Genomic DNA, 23,443 nt, shown 5'->3' on the forward strand with positions numbered 1-23,443 from the left:
CCGGGTAATATTTCAAAATATTAACCCCTAACTCGTATATTTTATTCGATTGATTTATTTTTTGTTATTTAAATTTTTGTCATTTAAATTTGGTTATTTTATTTTTCCTTTAAATTAGCAATATGTGCATTTTAATCCTTTAATTTCCAACTTTATTTCCTTGTTGTTTGGTCTTTATATTATGTTTTTATTTTAACTTAGTCACTAGTTTTTCTTATTAATTTTGACTATGTATTTTATAATTATTTTAATTTAGTCATTTTGTGTTTATTAATTGTCTTTTTTAATTTAGTTTAATTTAGTCCTTGATAGTTTATTTAGGTCTTTAGATTAAGTCCTTAGATTTAGACTTTTAACATTTTGGTCCTAGTTTAGGTTACCATATCCTTAATTACTCTTTAAATTTAGATTCCCTTCGATTTAGTCTCTAGAGCTTTTAATTTAGATTCAAATTGAATAATTGATTAAAATTAATTAGGATTAATATTCGATCCTTCACTTTAGGCCTTTTTCTCAAACTTAGTCCTTAAATTTAGGTAAATTCTTAATTTGGTTTTCACTTTTGCTCAAGTTTCCACTTTAATTATTCGAATCAAATAATTGATTAAAATTAATTAGGATTAATATTAGAGCCTTCACTTTAGGCCTTTTTCCAAACTTAGTCCTTAAATTTAGGTGAATTCTTAATTTGGTCCTTGCTTTTGCTCAAGGTTTTACTGTAATTATTTGAATCAAATAATTGATTAAAATGAATTAGGATTAATATTAGAGCCTTCACTTTAGGCCTTTTTTAAATTTAGTCCTTAAATTTAGGTGAATTCTTAATTTGATTTTCGCTTTTGCTCGAGGTTCCACTTTAATCATTCAAATTGCATAATTGATTAAATTTGAATAGGTTAATATTTAGAGCCTCCATTTTATATTTAATTTCACAAATAGTCCTTTATTTTAGGAGAATTTTTGATTTGGTCCTAACTTTTGCCCGAAGTTCCATTTTGACTATTCGACTCAATAATTTACTAAAAGATGATGACTTAGATTAATATTAGAGGACACATTTTTAGGTTTTATCCTTAGGTTCTTTAAATTTTATAATTTGGCACTTTAAGCTAGAGAGAAGCTTTAATTAATTCATTTAGTATTATTAGGTTCACTAACTAATTGTTTGATTGCATTTTGTTTTAAAAAATATTATTAAGGCAATATTCATTTATTAAGGGGTTAGTAGTGTATCTCCCGCTTTTGCAAGAGGATGACCACTATGGATTCTCGAAGTAAATCAACATCCTTTTCAAAACCCCACCTCATGATTTCTAAATTATGAAGGCAATGTTTATTTATTGTGGCCGATAATGAAGCTCCCGTTTTTGCTTGGGAGTTGTCGTTATTAGTCTTGGTAAATGACATCATTTTTAAAATATGCATATATAGTGAATTTTAAATAAAATAAAATTTTGAACTCGAGATTTTTAATTTTAAAATATAGAGTAATCAATTAGGTACCAATTTTGAGCGTTGTGGGGTGTTAATCATTCTCCACGTGTAACTGACTGCAGAACCTTATTTCTATTTTCGTAGACCAAAACTTGATATTTTTTTAGTAAAATAAAATGTTTTATTAAAATTACATTTTTATATTTTTTAATCTCACCTTAAAAAATGATTGGTTACAACTCCCATCTTTTCATAAAACCTTATATTTTCCAAAAACATCGTATTGGTCTTCCTAGCCGAAATTCGGTTATGACAAACGCGTGAATAAAATAAAAGAAATTAAAAGTCAGAGACCAAAGTAAAAACGCTAATTATAGGGGTATTTATGAATTAATTTCCCAGAAAATCCAATCAAATATAAAAGCCCAAATTTTAAGACATGCTCATTTTTTGTCCAAAAAAATTCTCCTATTTTCTCTCTAACCATCCGACCCTCATTTCTCTTTAAATTAATCAAAAACTCATCCCATATCCATTTCAAAAGTCCATTTTGACCCAAAAAAAAAAAAAAAAAAAACCAAAATTTTATGTTTTCAGAAATCAAACTCATATTTTCCCCCCCAAAAAAAAGCACTCTTGTTCCAAAGATATACTTCAAAACCCATTATTTTGGATCAAACAACCAAAATGAAACTTTCTTTAAATTTTTATCCAAAGCCCCAATAACACACCCCAAACCCTGACGTGTTCTTCAACCTTAATATAAAATCCTTGGCTCAAGATAACCAAACCCAAGCTTCACCCACCTAGGTTACCCGAACTCAAAAGCCACCATCACCTTCACCAACAAACTTTTCCGACCACCGCTGGCCACTTACAGAACCACATTTTACACCAGCCACCGTGGATTCCGCCACCGTCAGCTTTCACTTTCTAGGCCAACCCCTCTATTTGATCCGAAATAAAACAAAAAAATCAAAGGGAAAAGCTCACCTTCTAAAAAGCTCTCCGAACAACGTTGGCAAATGGTGGTGGATGACAATGAAGGTAAAAGAGTCTCTTCTTCTCCGATTTTGCCTGATTTTCTTTACTTAATGCTTCTAATTTTCGTGTTCATGATTGGTGATTTTTTGTTTAATGATGACCTCTTCTTATACTAAGGATTTAGGCTCGGATTTGTTGATTTTCACTTATTAATCCGTTGTAAAAACAGTTTCTTTGCTAACAAATTTTTTTTTCTATTTTTTCATTACTTTACATAACCAAAATCACAACTGGCTAGTGGAGGAAAAACGATGATGAAAAGGCAATCGGTCGAGCGACGACCAGAGAAAAAGATCGGACTAGAGCGTGTTCCACGCGCGTCGGTGATGCGCTGGCGAGGGGAGACCAACGATCACCTTTGATGGGATGATCCTCGGCCGTTAGATCTCATCTTAATCTAACGAATATGATGCATTTGTGTTAAATGGATCGATGACATAGCATGCTCCAAAGTCATTGGATCAAATTTTTAGTCAAAGGCTTGAGTTGGTTTTCTTCACATGAATGGATGAGGTAACACAATCTAAGACCTTTAGATCTAAGCTCCATAAGACTCACATTAATTTAATCTTATGCACATGGATGAATGAGTTGCCATCCACTAATTACACCTTAAAAGTAGGATCACATTAATTACCTTTGCCTCCCTTTAAAATTCAAACAAAAATTTTCTCCTTTCCCTATGCAATTTTTTTTATAAATATGTACTTGGGCTAAAATATGAGCATAAAAAAATTACAAATGGACTTGAAATTTTTTACAAAATGGACTAATGTTTAAAATATGGGCTCATGAAAATATGAAACCATATAATATGTATATTATAATACTAACATGAAAACACATACTAACATTAAATAACACCATACAAATATGAAAATCAATATGGAACTAATATATACCAATGTACTAATATTATGTATTTAAAACTTTATACTATATATAAAAATTAAATACTAAAGCCTATGAAGTATTAAAATTATATATCATATGCAAAATAACATGTCACCACTCGGATAAAATGAGTGATTACAACTTCCCCTCTTTGCTTATTGATGCGAAACAAGAATTAAGTAGAGACATTCGTTTTTTGAAAAAAAAATATCATTTTCTTCCTTCAATACCATGATTATTCTGTAGATTGAGCTATTTTGTCTTTGAAATATCGTCATTCTGAATATGATTTCTTCAAAACCTAAGGTTTTGAAATATCTCTTTGTTTTCGATATCATGTTATCACAAATCTTCTTTTTATTAAAGACTTACGAGAAATGTATTTATGCGAAAAAATGAATTCAATTAAATATATCTATTTAATTCAACGCATTCTTTTTATGCAAATGACATTCTTATTTGTGCAGAAATGTCGATCATCAATCTTTTCCATCTTCAAAGTGGAAAACAATGATATGTGTTTTAAAAAGTGCGCCTGAGGCGCTAGGCGAGGCGAGACATTTAGAAGAAAGCTTTCGACCACTAAGGCGACGACGAGTACATGAGGCGACGATTTAGTCGTCGGAGGCGGCGAGAGGCGACGCTTTTAGCGATTCACGTACAATGACCCATTTCAGATTGGGCTTTGCGGAGGTACTGATTGAATGGCTAACCTTTTAAGAGAATTGAAGGGACGCACTGGTTTGAGGAACCACCAAATGAACTTCAGGTGTTGCTGCAAACTGATACCCATGAGATTGAATTTCTAAGATGATAAACAAAATGTAGTCGTTTTGTCCTTTGTACCAAATAAAAAATAGGGCCGACAACTAATAAGTAGTGATAATAGATTATATTAATACTAATAATAATATAAAAAAAATCAGTTTCAGGAAAAAATTAAGTTTCAGACGAAAATTAAGTGTTTACAAAAATAAAAAAAAAGATAAATAATAATAATAATATTAATGAAAAATAAAATAAATTAAAATGATAAAAAGTAAATATACAAACAAAAGAAAGTTCAAATCGTGCTTTGCGACGAAGATATCAAAGAAAGGACACCATATCCTATTCTTTTGAAGGAAATACGTGAAAGCAACGAGTGGTTGATGGGCCATATGGACGATGAAGATGGTGAGGAGGACGGCTTTGTCTTTGATGGAGATTGATAACTTCGTAAAATGTCACATTTTTGTACCTTTTTACTTAAGTTATTGAATGTCTAAAGGCTCATTTAGAACCATATAGATGCATTTAGAAGCATTTAGTTGCATGTGGTGGATTCCGATTTGCCATGGCATTTTATTTTTACAAGCGGTGCTGCTTTATGGGAAATGTACTTGTCTGATGATGTGCAGGTATTGAAAGCTGAAAGCAAGGAAAAGAGGAAAGAAAATACCGTGGCATAAGGAGATTGCTGAGCTAAATGAAAATACCAAGTTCAACTGGCATTTCGAGAACACAAAAGGTGAAAAAAGATATTTTCTAGCCAGCTATCCCCAACTCTCCGTGCCCTCTGCCCGAGAAATCCACCTCGAAAATACGCCTGGAGGGATCGGCGCTGCAACCGCCGGTCCTGTTGATGACGGCGTCTAACCTTGCAGATTTTATCTGTCCTTGGGCGCCTGCAACGGGATTATGCCGGGTCTCAGCCAGCAACCCAGGCTGGATCACTGTTATGCTTTGCCCGACTCTCTAGTAAATCAACCATGGTTTTAGGGTTTCCTAGGATGGTTAACACCAAGTCTTAGGGTTAATTTTCCCCTATAAATAGAGGAGGAAGCCACAATGAAGAGGACTTTAGTCCCCCACTGTTTTGAGCTTAAAAAGTTAGAGAGAGAATGTCTCATCTTTCTCCGTCAATCCCACTTGTCGTGGCATTTCTCCTTGACAAGCTGAAGGGAGTGGCGTTCTGAGCATCCGAGAGGAGCCAGTTCGCTAGGAGCAGATCTTGGTGGCCGAGGGAAGCATTGGGCAGTGCACGTCGAAGGCTTTCTCTCCTCCCCTTAGTCCTTTGCTTTTATATTTTATTGTTGGGTTGTAAGGAATGAATGAATCTTGCTTTGTGCTTGTTGATTTCGAACCCCACCATGAACTAATCTTATTTGGTGGGAGTTCACTTGGATGTTTAAGTTTTTATATTAATGAATGGTTGATGTTTTATGCTTTATTCTATTTTGTTTTGTGAGACTTAATGCTTTAAGGTTATAGGAGCTACGAGAGTAGCATTTCCTTAGAAGGGTGCTTAGGGTTCGAGAGAATGCCTTGGCAAAATATCTTTAGTCTTTGAGAGAAGCTAGGGAGGAACTACACAAACAAGGGGTTCTAGATAGTAACTAGGCCTAATCCACCTTAGAGATAAGGATATGATTTCATTCGACTAAAAGGAGTTGTGTATAAACGATAGGTTAGATGTTAATGATGTCGCAAAAAGGTATTGCCGAGACATATCCTATTAACTGAACCAATAGGGTCACTGCAAGGGCTTACGCCAATCGGTTTTTCCAGGGCATCTTTAATCTTTCGAGTCCCTTACTAGAGATAGCATAGGGCATTTCAGTAGACTCTGTCGGGCAGGGTAAGCTTAGAAGAAACACCATTCAGAGACATAGACTTAGATTTTCCTTGTGACTCCTTCCACTTATTCCCATTGCTGCTTGTCATTTGAGAAAGCTAAAGTCCTATATATATTAAATTGTATATTTACATTTTATTTTGCCTTGCATTTCCATTTGTTTGCACGTATTACAATTTAATTTGCCACAACATTTTCAATTACCATCACTCTACCATCATTTCATTTCCACATCAGCTATTCCATTTTGCCACAACATTCTCATTTGTACATACCATCACTAACTTTACTTAGGTGACAAAGTAAAGTGCCTTGACAAACCTATTTGATTTCCCTAATTTCCTGTGGAGACGATACTCAACTTATCACGTTATTACTTGTTCGATTGTGTATACTTGCACACATATCCTCACCTATTTATAATACTCACAACCAGCAGACAAGTTTTTTGCGCTGTTGCCGGGAAACTGGCAATTGGAAGTTAAATTGATTTGTCATAGCATTCTTATTTTAGTTGTTCATATTTTCTTTTTAACTAGCTTTACTTTTTTCTTTCCTTAATTTATTTAATTGTTTTTCTAGGTACATGACCAGAAGCAACCCTGAAGAGCCATTAGAACCGATTGATCTAGAAATTGAGAGGCCTTTTAGGCAAAGAAGACGCGCTCAACGTGTAAGCATATACCAAATCGGAAATCAAGGCATTGGTCATGAGGATGATCAGAATGCCGAGGCAAATCCAAATGCTGGGAATGCAGCCAGGCCTTGTGCTATTCGTGATCACTTAAACCCGATCTTAGATGATTTAAATCTTGGAATAGTGGCCCCAAAAATTCAGGCAGCCCACTTCGAGCTCAAACCTGTCATGTTCAATATGCTAAATTCTATAGGGCAATTTAGGGGCATACCAAATGAAGATGCCATGCAGCACATTCGTAACTTCTTGGAGGTATGCGATTTTTTTCGCCAGCAAGGGGTGCACGAAGATGTTCTAAAATTGAAGCTTTTTTCGTATTCTCTGCGTTACAGAACGAGGGCTTGGTTGAGTGGCGTTCCAACGGGTTCTATGGAGTCGTGGACAGATCTGTGCAAAATGTTTTTGTTGTGGTATAATCCTCCAAACATGAACACCCAATTAAGGAACGACATTGCTTCATTTCGTCAAGCTGATGACGAGTCGATGTATTAATGTTGGGATCGGTACAAGGCATTGCTTCGCAAGTGCTCAAACCATGGTTTCAAGATTGGACACAAGTGGTGATGTTCTACAATGGAGTAAATGCATCTATGAGGATGATGCTAGATGCCTCGGTAAATGGGACGTTACTTGACAAATCACCAGCAGAGGCATTTGACATCTTGAACAGGATTGCTACCAATGATTATCAGTTTCCCTATACTAGGCTTGGATTCGGGTGCAAAACACATGGGACTTTTGAGCTAGATTCTAAAGACAATGGGTCCGCTCAGCTTGCGGCCATTACCAACATGCTAAAGAATTTACAAAGGCCAAGTGAGGTGAGAGAAGTGAAGGCATCCAATTCAGCATGTTTATTATTATGCCACGACAATCACAATGAGAGTGATTGCCCAACCAATCAAGAATCCATCAACTTTGTGGGCAACTTCAACCGAGGCAACAACAACTTCTATTCCAACACCTATAATCCTAGATGGCGACAGCATCTAAATTTTTCATGAGGAAATCAAGGAACCAGTAGTGCCCATCAGCCAGCTCGGCAGCAGAATTTCAATGACTCCCAGGGCTATCAATCTAATATGCCATGGCATAATTCTAATAAGGGAGGGCCATCTTCATCTAATACTAGTTCGTTGGAAGCCACAATGCAAGAGTTCATTGCAACAACGAAGACAATGCTGCAAGACCATTCTACCTCCATTAAAAATCAAGGAGCCCTACTTCAAAGCCATAGTTCGTCACTAAGGGCGCTGGAGAGTCAGGTAGGTCAAATTGTCGCGGCATTACAAGAACGCAGACCAGAACATTTTTTGAGTGACACTGAAGTCACGAAACCTCATGGCAAAGAGCAATGTAGTGTGCTAACTCTCCGAAGTGGTACACAGATTAATCTTAAAGACAAGTTTGGGGGAACACCGAAGGACGAGTCACCCCCTAAGACCAGTCACGCTGATCAAGAGGTGCTAGAAGAAGCACCAGAGGAGGAGGATAAATCTGAAAGTTCATCAAGTAGAGAAACTGAAGGGGCAAACAAAAATGTCGCAGTAACTTCTGTTCGTACCCCATCAGTACAGGAAGCTAGACCCCCGCCTCCTTTTCCGCAAAGACTGAAAAAGCACAACGAAGACATCCAGTTTAAAAAGTTTGTTGATATACTGAGTCAACTGTAAATCAATGTCCCTTTTGTAGAAGCAATGGAGCAGATGCCATCATATGCTAAAATTTCTTAAGGAAATTGTCACCAAGAAGAGAAATGTTGAGCAGTACGAAACAATTGACATGGCAAAAGAATTTTGCTCTTCCTTAAGCAAGCTACCATGAAAGAGACATGATCCGAGTAACTTTATCATACCGTGTTTGATAAGAGACAAGTTCATTGGGAAGGCATTATGTGACCTGAGTTTAAGTGTAAATTTGATGCCTAAGTCAATATTCGTAAAGCTTGGGATAGGAAATGCGAGACCCACCTCCGTCGTCATACAATTAGCCTATCGTTCACACGTGCATCCAGAGAGGCGAATTGAAGATGTCATCGTGAAGGTTGACAAGTTTATTTTTCCTGTTGATTTTCTGATTCTAGACTGTGAGGTCGATGCCACTGCACCCATCATATTGGGGAGACCTTTCCTAGCCACCGGTCAAATTCTCATCGGCTGTGAGCGGGGCGAACTAATCATGCGCGTGGCCGATCAACATGTCACCGTTAATGTCTTCTGATCTCTCAAATACATGGATGATTCTGAAGAATGCCAAAGCATTTTTGAAGTAAATACATCAGTTGAAAAAGAAGCAGATCAGTTTTGCCACGACAATTTCATTCAGTTGGATATTGATGAGAAGTTTCTTAAAGAGACTTATGACTTTTTATTTGAGGAACAGCAGTCTAGCTTCCTTAAAGCTAGCCCAGGTATGCACTTTGAACCTTTGAATTTTGAAGAGTTTGTTCCTCCCAAGCCCTCATTACAGCATGCACCTACCCTTGAACTTAAGAGCTTGCCACATCTTAAATATGCTTATCTGGGTAATAATGAAACTTTGCCTGTGATTATTTCCTCTTCCCTTACTCCTAACCAAGAATCTAGTTTGCTAAGTGTTTTGTCACAGCATAAGAAAGCGTTAGGATGGACTATGGCAGACCTCAAGGGAATAAGTCCAACAATCTGCATGCACAAAATCCTACTGGAAGAATGCCACGGAAAATCCATAGAGCCACATCGAAGATTAAATCCAATCATGAAACAAGTTGTTATGAAAGATATTCTCAAATGGCTTGACGCTAGAGTAATATACCCTATTTCGGATAGTTCATGGGTAAGTCTCGTTCAATGCGTGCCAAAGAAGGGAGGCATGACCGTGGTAATGAGTGAAGACAACGAGTTGATATCGACTCGCACGGTCACCAGGTGGCGAATCTGTATGGACTACCACAAGCTCAACAAGGCCACCAAGAAGGATCACTTCCCTTTGCTATTCATCGATCAAATGCTGGATCGGCTTGCTGGCAAGGCATATTATTGTTTCTTGGACGGTTACTCGGGGTATAACCAGAGGACCAAGAGAAGACCACATTCACATGCCCGTATGACACTTTGCTTTTGACTTACCTTTGCGCATGCCACCTTTCTGATATGGTTGAGGACTTTCTGGAAATTTTCATGGAAGATTTTTCTGTTTCTGGTGACGACTTTCAAAAATGCCTCGGCAATTTGGCAAAGGTACTGAAGCGGTGCGAAGAGGCTGACCTTGTGCTAAACTAGGAAAAATACCATTTCATGGTGATAGAAGGCATTGTTATGGGCCATAAAATATCTGAGAAGGGCATTGAGGTTGATAAAGACAAGATCGAAGTGATCGAAAAGCTTCCCCCACCAAATTCTGTCAAGTGCATTCGGGTTTCCTTGGACATACTGGATTTTATAGGCGATTCATCAAGGATTTCTCCACACCCTACCCTGCCAACCTTGTGTCATGCCATGGCGTATTCAAAGAGCTGAAGCAAAGACTTATCTCTGCGCCGATCGTAGTTCCCCCAGATTGGACGACCCCATTCGAATTAATATGCGATGCAAGTGATTTTACCGTGTGACCTGTGCTTGGCCAACGTAGAGGTAAAATCTTTCATGTCATATATTATGCTAGCCGTACCTTAAATGATGCACAATTAAATTACACAACCACTGAGAAAGAATTACTTGCCGTGGTATTTGCATTTGACAAGTTTAGTCCATACTTGATAGGTACCAAAGTTATAGTTCACACTGATCATTCAACTATAAAATACCTAGTGAACAAGAAAGTTGCCAAGCCTAGACTGATTAGGTGGATATTACTCTTGCAAGAATTCGTCTTAGAGGTAATTGATAGGAAAGGTACTGAGAATCAGGTTGCAGACCATTTGTCTAGGCTAGAGAACACTTCAGAATGCCATGACATATTTGATATTAAAGAAGAATTCCCTGACGAGAAAATTTTATATCCACGACAATTCTGTGGTACGCTGACTTGGTTAACTTTCTTGTTAGTGGTGTTTTTCCTTATGAACTAAATAACCAGGATAAAAAGAGGTTTCTTCACGATGCCAAGTTCTATTTTTGGGACGATCCGTACTTATTTAAGCAATGTGCTGATCAAATGATTCGACGATGTGTCCCCGAAGAAGAGCAAAGCGATATCTTACACCATTGCCATACATCAACTTGTGGAGGGCATTTTAGAGGTTCGAGGACTGCTGCAAAGGTCCTCCAGTCAGGCTTCTATTGGCCATCATTATTTAAAGATGCCCACGCATTTTGTAAAGCGTGTGACAGATGCCAGCGCACTGGAAATATTTCCAGACGCCATGAAATGCTGCTACAAAATATTATGGAGATTGAGCTTTTCGATGTTTGGGGCATTGATTTCATGGGACCATTCCCATCTTCCTTTGGAGACTTATACATTTTGCTTGTGGTGACTACGTTTCAAAGTGGGTTGAAGCAATTGCTACGCCAAGAAATGACTCTAAGACGGTGCTCAAGTTCCTTTATAAGAATATATTCACTCGATTTGGAGTCCCTATAGCCATCATCAGTGATGAGGGCACTCACTTTGACAACAAGCTGATTGCCAAGGCATTACAGAAATATGGAGTGCGACATAAAATTGCCACGGCATATCACCCGCAGACGAATGGACAGGCTGAAGTTGCCAATAGAGAAGTCAAGCAAATCCTTGATAAGGTGGTGAACCCTCGAAGGAAAGATTGGTCCCCTAAGCTCGATGAAGCATTATGGGCGTATCGGACATCATTTAAAACACCTTTGGGAATGTCGCCCTTTAAGATGGTATATGGAAAAGACTGCCACCTACTGGTTGAACTAGAACACAAGGCATACTGGGCAATAAAAAATAAACTTCGACGAGCAACTTACTGGGGAGAAACGATTGCTCGATCTAAATGAAATGGAGGAGTTTCGAGCGCAAGCATATGAAAAGGAAAAAACCAAAAAGTGGCACGACATAATGCTTTTTCCACGACATTTTCATGTGGGTCAGAAAGTTCTGTTGTTCAACTTCAGGCTCAAACTCTTCCCAGGCAAATTAAAGTCACGTTGGTCTGGACCATTTGAAGTTCACAATGTTTACCCTTATGGCGCTGTTGACATCAAGAACATGGACGATGGATCCATCTTTAAAGTCAATGGCCAGCACCTGAAGGCTTACCAGGGAGTCCCACCTGCGCGTGACAAGTCGGCGTTGCTTTTGCACGACGTTAACATTGGTCCGACATCTTAACGATTCCGTGGTATTTTTAACTCACTTCTGTACATAAAATATTTTTATCTTATCTTTATTTTTAATACTTCTCATTTTAATTAATCATTTTCATTTTATTTTTGCAAGGGAGATCCCACGCACGAGGCACGTGAAGCGTGTTAAGGAAGATGAGTAAATTTTGGGCGGCAAAACGAAAAGAAAAGGAGAGAAATTTTATTTTGACTTTTGACTTAGAAATTGATTTTTATTTTTTTTTTATTTTGTCTCTTTCCCGCCCCTGCCCCACCTTCATTAACATTTCCCCCCAAAAAAAATTCATTTTATCTCCCCTACCCCATGTTTTCACCTTTCACTTTCTATCTTTTTACTTTTACTTTCTATCATTTTCTTCTCCTTCCATTTGACGAAAATCGCCATTACCACTGTAGCTCAAAGCTTGCATCCTTCTTTTCTTTTTACTTTTTCACAATGATTCGTTCATGACCCCTTCACCGCCCTCACCACCACGCTTTGTGGATGAAGCTACTAAGGAACGGTACCAAACAATCAAGAACCGTCGAGTCTTTTTCGAGTTGGGTTTTGTCTTCTCCGAGGAGGAGGATGCCGACTTGGGCAGCGAGGTGCTCGATGTGGTCACTAGGCATAAATGGAAGAAATTTTCCAAGCACCCTGCCGCTGTCAACGCAACATTAGTGAAGGAGTTTTCTTCTAACATTACTGAGCCAAATCAGCATGCCGTGATGGTTCGCGGTATTTCTATTCGTTTTACTCCTACCGCTATTAACCGATATTTTAAACTGCAGGTTGCTGATGACCACCATGCAAGCTTCGCCCAAGACACTGACAACGAAACTTACCAAGACATCCTGAAAGACCTGTGTCTTCCCGATACTCAGTGGAACGGTCAGCAACTGAGACGACAGACCGTGGATAGGGATAGACTGCTACCCCATTTAAAGTTGTGGAACCATTTCATGATGCACAAGCTTCTACCAACCTCCCACAATACAATCGTGTCGTGCCAGTGGATGTTTTTGCTACACTCGATCATTTCCGGACGAACCATCGATGTAGGGAAGATTATCGTTGAACAGGCTTATCTATGCCTGAAGTGACCGGCAAGTGCCTTAGTATTCCATAATCTCATCACTGCTTTATGCCGGAAAAAGAAGGTTCGAGAAGAAATGTTTGATGAGATTTTGCCGGGCATTGCTGGACTCAATAAAGCAAAAATCCCCCTGTTGTTGGGCTATAAGGAAGCCAAAGGAAAGGAATGCGAGTCAACCACATCTCGCGCTGCACCATCTCCACATGTCAGGGCAACTACAAACGCCCTGTTGCAGGCAGTCAAGCGCACTCAAGAGCATGTCGGGCAGCTGCTCGATAAATTGATGGTCTATTTTGCCTATGCCAAACGACGAGATGCATTTCTCACCAGCGCCTTGTTGGAGTTCTTACCGCACACTAACTTTACCATTCCTACCTTTCTTGTCGTGCTTGTGCTACCGAATGAAGATACCGAGGCATCTGCAGAAGTACCTCACCCTACTCCAGCGGCTGTTCAACACTCATCTAGTAAAGACAGTCACCAGCCAGCTGCGGTAGAAGAGCCCGTCGATCCCGATCCAATCCATGAAGTTTCACCCGATGTAGACAGAGAAGCCAACCTCCAACTTGCTAATCTCCCAGAACCCGCACAAATTGTTGAGCCTTTGGCAGCTGAACATCCTGATATGCCGTAACCGACCGAACCAATAGAAGCCGATAATCCTACCGTACCACATCCCACCGAGTCAATCGAGGAGTCACAATCTGAGATGCCATGGAAAGCTCCCTTGCGTAGGAGAAGACGTCGCCTTAGGAATGCATCTCAGCGTAGGGAGCCCCCGCTCCCAGTTTTTCCCGAATGACCTAGCACTCCTCCAGCCGCACCCGCGTCTGACTCTGAACATTCCAGCCCCGCCAAACTCCACAAGCGCACTCGTCGCGCAACTGTTGTACCACCACCATAAAGCCAAGGTACCTTGTATTGCATTTATAGCATGTAGTTTTCATTTTCCTTAGATTTAGTAAGCATTGGGGACAATGCTTCTCTTAGGTTTGGGGGAGTAGGGTTCTCGCATCACTGCATGATAGTAGTAGTAAAATAAATATGCCATGACATTAGTAATTGTTGAATAGTTTTTTAGAATTAGTTAAGGATGCCCGATGATGAATTCTGGATGACCAGGATAGAATGTTCATGATTGGTTGAGGATTATAGGACCAACTCTAGGACTTGCTTTTTTGAAACCCTTGAATACACGATTGTATGCTTTCCATGCTTAAGAAACTTAGAAATTTTTTAGAAGAAAATTCTTAAAAAGTCGTGGTATAAAAATTTGACTGCTGAAAACCCACAGTTATATGTCTAAAAAAAATTGAAAAATGAATGAAGTATGAATAAATGCCTCGACATATCTGTAGAGGGACACTCCACTATGCCATGACATATGAGTGAATGAAAGATGTCACGGGTTGACTCTACCTGACTAGCTCGGGGGTGGAAGGTATACTCCCTTTCACCTAGAGTGTGGGATAATAGAGTGATGGGCTGACTCCCCTCGTAGCAGATTTAATAAAAGAAAAGAAAGGCAAGGTGGGAGTAGATTTTAAAAACGTCATGGCAAATTGAGAAAGCTTGCTTAGAAAATTTGTAGGTTTGTTAAGCATGGATTGGATACAAGCACGCACACACACACACAAAGAGTTTTGTTCTAGGGGGAAGTGCTTGAATTCTCAAACCTAGTCTAACTTGTTGAAGCCAAATGCTGAGGGCTGAAATTTTATTCTGTAAAACTATTTTGCTTCTGAACTTGTCATGGTATTTTTGTTTTGCTATTATTATCCATTGCTTGAGGAAAAATAATAGCTTAAGTTTGGGGGTGTGATAACTCCATAAAAGGTCACATTTTTGTACCTTTTTACTTAAGTTATTGAATGTCTAAAGGCCCATTTAGAACAATATAGATGAATTTAGAAGCATGTGGTGGATTCCGGTTCGCCGTGGCATTTTATTTTTACAAGCGATGCTGCTTTATGGGAAAGGTACTTGTCTGATAATGTGCAAGTATTGAAAGCTGAATGCAAGGAAAAGAGGAAAGAAAATACCGTGGCATAAGGAGATTGCTGAGCTAAATGAAAATGTCGAGTTCGACTGGCATTTCGAGAACGCAAAAGGTGAAAGAAGATATTTTCTAGCCAGCTGTCCCCAACTCTCTGTGACCTATGCCCTAGAAATCCACCTCAAAGATATGCATGGAGGGATCGGCGTTGTAACCACCGGTCCTGCTGATGACGCCGTCTGACCCTGCAGATCTTATCTGTCCTTGGGCGCCTGCAACGGGATTATGCCGGGTCTCAGCCAGCAACCCAGGCTGGATCACTGCTATGCTTTGCCCGACTCCCTAGTAAATCAACCATGGTTTTGGGGTTTCCTAGGATGGTTAACACTAAGTCTTAGGGTTAATTTTCCCCTATAAATAGAGGAGGAAGCCACATGAAGAGGACTTTAGTCCCCCATTGTTTTGAGCTTAAAAAGTTAGAGAGAGAAGGTCTCATCTTTCTCCGTCAAGCCCACTTATCGTGGCATTTCTCCTTGACAAGTCGAAGGGAGTGGCGTTCTGAGCATCCGAGAGGAGCCAGTTCGCTAGGAGCAGATTTTGGTGGCCGAGGGAAGCATTGGGCGGTGCACGTCGAAGGCTTTCTCTCCTCCCCTTATTCTTTTGCTTTTATATTTTGTTGTTGGGTTGTAAGGAACGAATGAATCTTGCTTTGTGCTTGTTGATTTTGAACCCCACCATGAATTAATCCTATTTGGTGGGAGTTCACTTGGATGTTTAAGTTTTTATTTTAATGAATGGTTGATGTTTTATGCTTTATTCTGTCTTGTTTGTGAGACTTAATGCTTTAAGGTTGTAGAAGCTACGAGAGTAGCCTTTTCTTAGAAGGTGCTTAGGGTTCGAGAGAATGCCTTGGCAAAATATCTTTAGTCTTTGAGAGAAGCTAGGGAGGAACTACACAAACAAGGGGTTCTAGATAGTAACTAGGCCTAATCCACCTTAGAGATAAGGATAGGATTTTATTCGACTAAAAGGAGTTGTGTATAAATGATAGGTTAGATGTTAATGCTGCCGCAAAAAGGTATTGTCGAGATATATCCTATTAACTAAACCAATAGGGTCAGTATAAGGGCTTACGCCAATCGGTTTTGCCAGGGCATCTTTAATCTGTCGAGTCCCTTACTAGAGATAGCATAGAGCATTTCAGTAGACTCTGTCGGGCAGGGTAAGCTTAGAAGAAACACCATTCAGAGACATAGACTTAGATTTTCCTTGTGACTCATTCCACTAATTCCCATTGTTGCTTGTCATTTGAGAAAGCTAAAGTCCTATATTTATTAAATCGTATATTTACATTTTATTTTGCCTTGTCATTTCCATTTGCTTGCACGTATTACAATTTAATTTGCCACAGCATTTTCAATTACCATCACTCTACCATCATTCATTTCCACATCAGTTATTCAATTTTGCCACAACATTCTCATTTGTACATACCATCACTAACTTTACTTAGGTGACAAAGTAAAGTGCCTTGAAAAACCTATTTGATTTCCCTAATTCCCTATGGAGACGATACTCGGCTTATCACTTTATTACTTGTTCGATTGTGTATACTTGCACACATATCCGCCCCCATTTATAGTACTCACAACCAGCAGACAGAGATGATTTAACATGGTCTGTTGTTGATAAAGCTTCCGGGGCATCTCAAGATACTTATTCCACTAGAATAACATTTATATCAAATTCATCAAGAGATAGAGGAAAGGGTATTGCCCAAACCTCCACTCGTAGAAGGCCCTCTACTGGATTAAATTTGATTGATGAAGACGATGAAGAGATAGAACAGGATATTGGACTTTCGAAGATGATGGGGAGGAGGAGGTGCTTGGGATTGATGTTGATGACGATGATGATGAAGATGAGTTTTAAGTATTTTGATTATTGATGATGTTTTTTATTTGTCTTTTTGAGATATAATATGACATATGCTACTTGGTGTTTTTGCTTATTAAGTTATTTATTAAGTTATTATGTGTTTGAGGTGTAGTTATAAAATATTTACAAATGTTTTGTAAAATTAAGCGCCTCACATACGTGAATCCCTCGCCTCAAAGCGCCTCAAAAATTAAGGCTCTCGGGTAGCGATCGCCTTGGAGCGCTTGCGCCTTTTAAAACACTGTCAATGATCTTCCTTTATTGACCATTCTTCTTTCAGGATATGCTCTGTTATATGTGCAATAGCCTATTATTTCAAGCTTATATTTCTAAAAAAACACTTTTTTTGGCTCAATTATTCTCAATCCTCAAATCAGAGACATTAATCTTCCCTTATTGAATATTCAAGCTTCTGTCCCATCATCAATATGGCTGCCCAATCATTCAAACATGTATCTTGTCTTCTCATTAGGTCTTGTAAATGGGACGAGACAGATCGCGAGCTACTCGAGATCGACTCGATCAAGGCTCAATAAATACTCGGATCTAATGGACTCGACTCGAGCTTGAGCTCAACTTGAGTTCTTAACGAGCCGAAACGAGCTACTCGGTATTCGACTCGAAAAGCTCATGAGCAGCTTGAAAAAAATGTTATATTATAAATTTAGATTTTTTAAAATTACATTATTAAAAATATATTAAAAATACACTATTGATTATTATAAAATTTTAAAAATATAATAAAAATTCTATAATACAACTACCCTCAAATTTTAATTTTTTAATTAACCAGCCCAAGTCCAATTGTTACATTGTATATTACTAAAAGAAAAATAAAAGCCCATTTAATTAAGCACATATTAGGTTACACGTGTTTGGTTGATTTTTTTCTTTCTTTTTTAACTTTTTACTGTACAAGTACATGACAACGTAGAAAAATAAAATAAAAAAATAAGAAAAAACAACCAAACAATAGAAAAATTAAAAATAGTTAAAAATTATTTTTGAATAAATATTCTTATATTTATTTTAAATTAATAAAAAAATTATTTATCTAATGACAAATATTTAATATATTTCTAATGATGATATTTTTAATAACTAATTATTTAAATTATTGTTATATTTTGAGGTTTCGGGTTCAAATATCATAAATATCAAGGGTTTGAGCATTTAATATCACAATACTATATTGTACTTACCTCATAAATCGGTACCAAGTCGATTAATTATTGTCTTTGCAATGAGCCCTAAACCATAAATCTTAAATCATAAACTTTAAACCTTAAACCCTAAATACTAAACTTTAAATTTTAAACCCTAAACCCTAAACCCTTATTCCGATTATGTAACAATGGTTCTTATGCTAAATTAATTAACAACTAAAATAACATTTATTTCTTTAAATATTACCTAAACTGAAGTGTGCTTACACAATACATGCATGCATACGAATAAAATGCACGTATCCACATACATTAAGATGAAACAATATAAGATTAAACCTACTATTAATAACTTAAGCTCATATTTTAAAAAATGCCATGAAGAACCAAAATAATAGAAAACTGAAAATAGGCATACAAAGTAGAAATTACTCATTAAATTAAACAAGCCAATAAAGGGATTACACCGTCAAATAATTAAAATTAAAAGACACAATTGAAAACAAGCACAAATTGAATGAAATTACACTCGTCGTATATACATGATATCTATTGTAAAAACTCTTACCCTAATTCATTTGCCCTCAGACTTTCCCTGGCTAAAACTTCCCCCCTCGCCATTCTCCTCTCAAACCTTGTCCACTCGCAGCCCTAGCAGAAACCCACAACCACCGTGGCCTAAACGCTCCCCCAAGACTCCGACGAGAAACCTAGACCGCAAACCCTTCTCCTTAAACTGAACCTTAACCCTAAGCCTCTCAAAACAACACCCACGCCCTCACTGCCGAACCACACGATCGCCGTAGGTTTCCCTTTTCGAAAGCTCCACTAAGGAACCAAGATCCCAAATAACCCCACTTTACCCTTTCTTAGAACCCTAACCTCACAAGCCCAAACCCCAAGAACAACCATAGATCCAAGGCCAAAAGAGATTACCCTTGGTGACTCAAGGCAGCTTTGACTTCGGGTGACAAAGGCAAGCTCCTATCGACGGAGAAGGTAAGGTTTTACTTACTGGTTCTCTGGCCACTAATTGTTTTTGTTGCTCGAATGTTTTTTCCTATTATGGTTGATACCCGTTGTTTTGGGTGGCTGATAGGTTATATGTTGTGGTTTGATATACTCTCTAAGGTTATATTCCTTTCTTTTTCTGTTCTCACTGATAACTGAGATTATATCCTGAAATAGACACTCAGAAAGTCAAACCAGAGAACAACAAGTTGTCTGACTTGGATCCCGAAACACGACAAACTATAGAGAAGATGATGGTAATTAGTTCTTCTTTTCGTACGATATTTTGCTTTTGGTTGTTTACATTTTAGATCCATCATAAATCGTAGTTTGTACTCGTCACAAATTGTGTTCTTTGTTGCAGTTCGACTAAAGACAGAAGTCCATGGGCCTTCCAACCAGTGATGAACTTCAAAAGCAGGAAATTCTAAATAAATTTATGTCTGAGGTAGTTATTCTCTTCCGAAACATGTTTATCCAACCCACTTTACTAATCCTTATATGGATGGAGCTTTAGCTGATAAAATTTTCTCAATATTTTTTGTTGGCATTTTTGTAGCATCCTGAGATGGATTTTTCAAAGGCAAAGCTCATATAAACTGTGGGAGTAAGTCTCTGTTTATTTTAACTTTCCTTTTGGGTGCAAAAATAGAAATGATGAACTTTGCTCGTTGTGGGTATTTACAAATTTTTGAGATATCAGTTTTTGCATTTAGAGTTAAAGAAATTGTCTGAATGTGGATGTTTGATATGGCTTGAAAATTTGAAAACTTGTACTTTTAACCCTGATTTAAAATCAAAATTTGAAGACTCGAGTTTATAGAACTTTGAACTCAAAATAGTTTCAAATTTAACTTGATAAAGAAGCTGGAATTTGAACTCGAGTATGAACCTCAAGTTCATGAAGATATTATCTTATATTTAAAAAAAAACATATAAATGCTAATATTATTAATAATATTATTAAAAATGTAAAAGTTTAACATATTATTTTTTGAATTGCAAAATTGAGATTTTTTAGAATGAACTTATTTTTGACTAACACAGCCCCTTATTTTGACAATGAGGCTCGAACGGCTAGGAGGCAAAGCGGGATGAACTACAACTAAGGTAAACGTTTAAGCTATCTCCTTTATGCCTTTGACTTGGTTTAGATTCAAAACGTTTAAGCGAACCATCTTCTTGTTGCCGCGCCATGTAAATGTTACAACTCGTTTACTTGATAAATTGGCTGAAGCTGCAATGATTGTTTTGTTGACAGGTTGTACTGGACAAATTGGTTAAACCATCAAACCCCATCACTGATTACAACACAAGGTAAATGTTATTTTAACTGTTGAAGTTGGGTCTTAATATATTTTGTTGAATTGCAGACTTGATGAGAGGCTTTAATTGGATACTGATGAAGGCATTTTAATTTGCACATTTTATTTTTCCAGATGCATGAAGATTATGTTTCTTTTATCTACAATCTCTTAGTGCCATGTTATTGGTATAAATATTAGTTGGTCAAGGGTATGCTGGTTATTTTTTGTGTAAAATTTTCTCATGTTTCAAATTATGTCCGAATTTGGATCAGAAGATTTGATATCTTCAATCCAAACTTGGAGATCTTTCTCCCTCTCTCTCTACACACACACCCTTTTTATTATCTCCTTTCGATAGGCCACTTCATAATTTTCTATATTGGTCAAGCAGGTTTAGTGGAATAACATAAGAGATGTTGAGTGGAGTTACTTCGACTCTTCAAGATGTTCAGGTTCATTGTCCTTCATTGACCATCACTAATCAATAATTTATTTCAATATTGTAATATCAATGTTTCATTAAAAGTTATTTCATAAATAAATTATTGATAGTTGCTTCTCATCTTCAGACCGGACATGATAGCATCGAAGATGCAAGAGGTGCTATGGATTTGTCTCTGTTAAAGATTAGAAATGGCAAGCAATTATTTTCTATGCATTCACATTTCAACATCTCGAGATAAAATTTGATATTTTACTGGTGTCAAGGAATGTAGCATCTAGGAATATGTACACTATGTTCTTTTACATCAAGAACTCAAATATAACTTATAGCGGAAGGTTCATCATACGGTTATTTTTTTGTCTTGATGTATAAACTTGTATATAATTTCTTGTAATGTCTTTGCTTCTTGTGTTAGGACCTGATTTTGGTTCGCCACCATCCTTTATGCGCAGAAAGCTCCTTACTCCTTTGGGTGAGTGTGGCAAGACCTCCTCTTTCATTGATGATATTTCCATAGTCAAGCGATATGCTTCCGAGCCATCCCATGCAATCCCGGTTTGCTCTGATGATGAAGCACTTTTAAAGGCTAGAAAAGAGGCAAGGCTTAATGCTTTTCTGGTATACCTTTATCTATCCCGTCTGGCTTATCAGCTTTTATTATGTGTTCTGCTAGGTCATGAACGATCGTGTACACTTTGTCTGGACACAATTTTCCGAATTGAACTCCTATTTCAGAAAACAAGCTGGGTAAGATTTCAGAAAACTTCAAAGCTTATATTAATTATCCTAAATTTCTTGTAATTGTATTTTTATTTTTTAGATTTTTTATAGTTCATACATTCATATTAAAATGTATTGGTGATTGTTGATTAAAGGGAAAATTATTTATATAATTTAAATGTAATATAAAACTTTTGTAGGTTAAAATTCGAGTTTGAGTTCGAGCTTGAAGAGAGTTCGAGCTTGAATCGAGCTCAAAATCGAGCTTCAATCGAGCTCGAGTCTCGAGCTTCAATCGAGCTCCTGAATTTTTTTTGATTTCGAGCCATTTTGAGTTCAAGTCGAGTTTCAATATTATATTTCGAGATCGAGCTGAGTTTGATAATTTTTAGTTCGCGAGTTTTCGAGTCGAGTCGAGCCTACTTATAAAGTTTTCGAGTTTACACCCCTACTCATGTGCAATCATATTCTATCTTTTGATTCCATAGCTTTGCTCTAAAACTCTCTGGAAAAAGCATTTTCTATCATGATGAACATCTACCTTGAATTCTCACCACATTTGAGTATCTTAATTCTTATCCTATCTTCAAACTTATTTGCTCTATTAGAATTATCAATTCATGCATAGATAGTTTTCTTTTCAAGATAAACTATTCGTGTTCTGCCCCTAACAATCCAAGTGGGGAGATTTATCCTTATTGTAATAGATCTCATCATCTTCTATGCTTACTCGATTCAAATCCTGTTATTCCAACGTGATCTGGTTCTTTAGTAAACACCTCAATGTAAGTAATTCTTTCCATGGCTTATTTTTACTCGAGTGCCAAAATTTTCAACTTTGAATGGTTTTCTCCTCGTACCATTTATCAACAACCTATATTTCTAATTGGGGTTGATAGAAGTACCATCAAATTTTATCTTTTTCTCTTCTTTGAATGAATAGTTCAACAACAAGGGCTTCTCTTTACGAGGTCTCACAATCAGGTGGACACCAGCCTTGTGTTCTACAAAGCCCTTAAACATGGTCCTAAGCTTCAATTGCAAAAATGTCTTCTCGTCTCCAAGCCTGCTTAGAAAAGTGACCAATATATATGATACAAGAATGCCTTGATTATTTGTTATGAATCTGATACTAGAACATCCCAGACTAAACCACACCTCTCCTTATCAAGGTAGTCATTTGCTTTCTGGTTCGATATTGATTCTGAATGATGTCACAAATAAATGTGAAAAGTCTTCTTCTCGAGCCTTTTGATCTTTCAGACCTTATTATTTTAAAAAATCAGAGAACATCTTCATTACTCCTACACTTATTCTCCTTTCTCGAGATTCTACTTTGTTATGATGACATTTTTCGAAGGCGTATAGTGAATAACTGTAGAAATTGGAATTAACAATCGGAATTTTAGAAAAGTTTTGAAACGTCTGGAGTCGGCATCGACCTTTGGGATTAGCAGGTAAAAATTTGAGAAACACCCTTTTAAATAAAAATTTAAAAAGATGTGATTTGGCCTGCATTTTAGATTATGGGTTTGGGAGTCAATTACGCTTGGAAAAAGAGTAACACCAACACAACGCCCAAAAATTGGTACCTTCAATTATGAATTTGTCCCTATATTGAAAATTAAGAAATTTGAATATTTATTTAATTGATGATCCTTTTATTCCCCAAAATAAGAATATTTAACCTAATTAAAAAAAATTTAGAGAGTCGCACAACACTTATCTATTTCCAATTAAAGAAGAAACTACCCCCTAATTGAAATTAAGACGATTATTTCTTATGTTTTAATTGAAATAATGAAAT

The 23,443-nt window shown here is 37.3% G+C and overlaps 1 long non-coding RNA gene across 1 annotated transcript; it reads left to right on the forward strand.

Annotated features, from left to right (window-relative positions):
- Positions 1-2,122: 2,122 nt before the first annotated feature.
- Positions 2,123-4,231, forward strand: LOC120168873. The gene is made up of 3 exons (XR_005520612.1): positions 2,123-2,481; positions 2,717-2,991; positions 3,840-4,231. It is a non-coding gene; the product is annotated as an uncharacterized LOC120168873 (long non-coding RNA).
- The last annotated feature ends 19,212 nt before the right edge of the window (positions 4,232-23,443 follow it).

Source organism: Hibiscus syriacus, unplaced genomic scaffold (genome assembly GCF_006381635.1).
Source record: "Hibiscus syriacus cultivar Baekdansim isolate YM2019G1 unplaced genomic scaffold, ASM638163v2 tig00111723_pilon, whole genome shotgun sequence".
NCBI classification, from domain to species: domain Eukaryota; kingdom Viridiplantae; phylum Streptophyta; class Magnoliopsida; order Malvales; family Malvaceae; genus Hibiscus; species Hibiscus syriacus.